Genomic DNA, 4,375 nt, shown 5'->3' on the forward strand with positions numbered 1-4,375 from the left:
AAAGCCAAGCTAACTTCGACCTATTTTATCGTGAACTTCTAAGTACTCTGTAACCTCCTCCTTTATAATGGACTCTAAAAACGTACCAACCACCGAAGTCAGACTAACCTGCTGATAGTTCCCACTATTCTGCTTTGCTCCCTTCTTGTGCAGTGAGGTAATATTGGCAATTTCCCAATCATCTGGGACCTTTCCTATCTCCAGTGTTTCTTGAAATATCACTGTCAATGCTTCCACAATCTCTAAACCCACCCACCTCTTTCAGAACCCTAGGGTGCAGTCCATCTGGTCCAGGTGACATCCACCTTCAGCCCTTTCAGCTTCCCAAGCACCTTCTCCCTAGTAATAGCCACTCCACTAACTTCCAACCCGTAACTCTCTTGAATTTCAGGCACGTTGCTCGTGTTTTCCACTGTGAAGACTGATGCAAAAAAGTTATTCAACTCCTCTGCCATTTCTTTATTCCCCCATTATCAGATTAGTTTAGTTTAGTTTATTGTCATGTGTACCGAGGTACAGTGAAAAGCTTTTGGTGCGTGTCACCAGTCTGCGGAAAGACAATACATGATTACAACGAGCCATCCACAGTGTACAGATACAGGATAAATGAAATAACGTTTAGTGTAAGGTAAAGTCCAGTCCCAGAAACATTTTAGCTTTTGCTCATGTAAAGTAAAATAACACTGGAGAAGGATTCTACCACCTGCTAATGTTTAGTGAAATGTTAACATATGTATATATATACTGGCTTCCCAGCATGCTAGCTCCTTCATTAACCCCAGCCAGTGAATCAATTATATCCCCAACCAACAGGGACCAGAAAACTAGAACATGGAGCAGTACAGCACAGGAAGAGGCCCTTTGGCCCACAATGTCTGTGCCAAACAGGCTGCCAAGATAAACTAATCACCTCTGCCTGCACATGATCCATATCCCTCCATTTCCTGCATTTCCATGTGAAAAGTCAAACACAAGAGAGTCAACGAAGGAGAAAGCACAGAACAAGCCAGCCACCTCATTAGGTGCAGAGTTCCAAGCCTTCTCTGATACTCTCCTCAAACATGTCTCTCCGACCCAGGCACCACCAGCATAGCGTTCTGCACTGGAGCAACTGAGCATCTCGGTCCCGATCCACCCTTGAAATCTCCGCTATTGATGCCAAGCGGCTACATTTCTTTCCAGCAAACAAAATGAAGTTAAGGAAAATAACTTGCGCTTTTCACAATTCCAAGAGGTTGTTACAGGCAAATGAGTCTCTTTGGCGTGCGAAATGTCGTGATGCAGCTGCCAAGTTTGCACCCAGAGAGTTGTGAGTCTGTGGAATTCTCTGCCACAGTAGGTAGTGGAGTCCAATTCACTGGATGGTTTCTAGAGAGAGTTAGATATAGCTCTTAGGGCTAACGGAATCAAGGGATATGGGGAGAAAGCAGGAATGCGGTACTGATTTATGATGATCAGCCATGATCACATTGAATGGCGGTGCTGGCTCGAAGCTATTCCTACGCCTGCACCTATTTTCTATGTTTCTAAGTTGTTTGTAAGAAAGTCCCACAAACACACTTAACTCCCATTGTGGTGGCAATAGTCAGCATCTGGTTAGAATACTGGGCTTGTCTCTGTACCCGGGGTTCGTGAACAGAGGATGCTGGACGATTCTACATCGCATGTTTCATTATTCGGGGTGTATAGTTTCAAGAGTTTTTGAAAAGGTGGTGATTCTAAATCAGGGTGTACACATCTACACGGTTCCTTTGTGTAGAAACAAAGAACTGCAGATGCTGGTTTATACGGAAGGTAAACACAAAGTGCTGGAGTAACTCAGCACCTCTGGAGAAAAAGTGGATGGGCGATGTTTCGGTTCGGGTTGTTGGTAGGGTGGCCAACTTTCTCACTCTCAAATAAGGGACAAAAGGTCAAAATAAGGGACAAATACCTGACGGCAATTCATTGACCGACTCGGCCGTGGCTGGGTGAATGATGAGTTGGCCCGGGTGTTGGACTGCACACAAAGCCAGCTGAGGAGCTTTGGCCCGGGTGACGTCGCGCGCAAAGTCCAGTAGCCCCATCCAACTCATGAACCGATGATCGGCCATGAGAAGGAGGGGTGGTGGTGTCGGCGGTAAGCGAAGGTCCGAAGGTCGAACAGCTGGCCGGGCTGCCGACTGATGGGGCCATGGGCGAGGTGTTGCTGCTGCTGCACTCCATGGGCTGCACAACGTCGGGACGGGTGTGGCCGAGCCGGACGCGACACTCCGACCCGACAGTCCCCCCGACCCTAGTAGTAGTAGTCAAATACGGGCAAGGGAGGTCCCGTATGGGACAAACCAATTCAGTTAGCCCAATATATGGGATGTCCCGGCTAATATGGGACAGTTGTCAACCCTAGTTGGTGGGGACATGCCAAACCTCCTGAGCCTTCTAAGGAAGTAGAGGCATTGGTGTGCTTTCTTGGCCATAGCTTCGATGTGGCTCGTCCAGGAAAAATTGCTGATGATATTTATTTCTTGGAACATTAAGCTTTCGACCATCTCTACATCGGCACCATCAATGTAGAGTGGGATGTTGTACTGCTTCACTTCCTGAAGTCAATTACAATCTTTGTCTTGCTGACAGTTCGGGAGAGGTTGTTGTCTTGGCACCCAGTTACAAAGTTCTCACTATCCTTTCTGTACTTCACCTTGTCATTATTCAATATCCGGCCCACTACAGTGGTGTCATCTGTGGACGTGTAGCTTGAGTTGGATTAGTATTTGACTGCACAGCAATGAGTGTATAAGGATCATAGCAGGGGGTTGAGAACGCATCCTTGTGGGGCACCAGTATTGGTAAATATTGTAGAGGATGATTTGTCACCTACCCCCACTGATTGTGGTCTATTGGTCAGGAAGTCAAGGATCCACTAATTATTATTGCCACATGTACTGAGGTACAGTGAAAAGTTTTGTTTTGCTTGCTATCCAAACAGATCAGATATACCACACATAGATACAATCACAGCAAACTCAACAGATAGAGCAAAGGAAAATATACTTAGTGCAAAATATAGTTCTCAGCATTGTAGCAAATTAGTTTAGTTTAATTTAATGATACAGTATGGAAACGGGTCCTTCGGCCCACCGAGTCCATGCCAACCAACAATCAATTGTATATTTGTTATATCCTGTACTCTAGGGACAATTTACAGAAGCCGATGAACCTGCACATCTTTGGAAAGTGGGAGGAAACCAGAGCACCTGGATAAAACCTACGCGGTGACAGGGAGTTCCTTAGAGGTCTTTTTCAATGTGAAAGCCTTGCCTCATTTTCCCACGCAAATACAACCTAGCGCAGGTTTTATCATAGAATGAACAAGTCTTTGCGGGAGAAATATATTCCAAGTAATTTCAGCCATCATTTAATTAATGCTATGGACAAATACTGTCATCAGAAAAGTGCAAATTATGCTAAAAATGTGAAATTTACACATTGGACAACACTCCCAGCCTTACATACATATCTTGTTGGCAATCTGTCAGAAGATGAATTATTGACTCTCCTCCTTCGAAAACTTCAATTTGTTTTCCATTAGTGTTGTATTGATTAGTGATGTTTTAACAAATTGCTCAATCACCATTTGCTCTGTGAGATTCAGGTTAACTTAGCAGGAAGAAACATTATAAGGCTGGGGAAATGTCTCTGCACATGTGTCCGGGCATGTGGGGAACCACCTCCTGGACAGCGTGACATGAAGCGCTGCTCAGCTGGAAACAAAGTTCCAGCAATGAAGTTCACACAGGGGGAGTGCCTGTGCCTGTGCCTGTGTAGGGAAAAACTGCAGATGCTGGTTTAAATCGAAGGTAGACACAAAATGCTGGAGTAATTCAGCAGGACAGGCAGCAACTCTGGAGGGAAGGAATGGGTGGCGAGGAAGGGTCTCGACCCGCAGCGGTCAGAGTGCAGATCTTTGGTGGAGAAAATAAACATGTGGACACCAGCAACTGCAAAAAGTTGTAAACACTGCCCAGTCCATCATTGGCTCTGACCTCCCTACCATCGAGGGGATCTATCGCAGGCGCTGCCTCAAAAAGGCTGCCAGCATCATCAAGGACCCACATCATCCTGGCCACACACGCATCTCTCCACTGCCATCAGGTAGAAGGTACATGAGCCTGAAATCTGCAACATCCAGGTTCAGGTTCAGCTTCTTCCCCACAGTCATCAGACTATTAAACACAACTTCAAACAAACTATGAACTATAACAGCCTATTGCACTTTATCTGTGTATTTATGTGTATATATATATATATATATATATATATATATATATATTCTATGGTATATGGTCACACTGATCTGATCTGATCTGTATTTATGCTTAAAATATTCTGTCGTGCT

The sequence above is a fragment of the Amblyraja radiata genome, chromosome 15 (genome assembly GCF_010909765.2).
Source record: "Amblyraja radiata isolate CabotCenter1 chromosome 15, sAmbRad1.1.pri, whole genome shotgun sequence".
NCBI classification, from domain to species: domain Eukaryota; kingdom Metazoa; phylum Chordata; class Chondrichthyes; order Rajiformes; family Rajidae; genus Amblyraja; species Amblyraja radiata.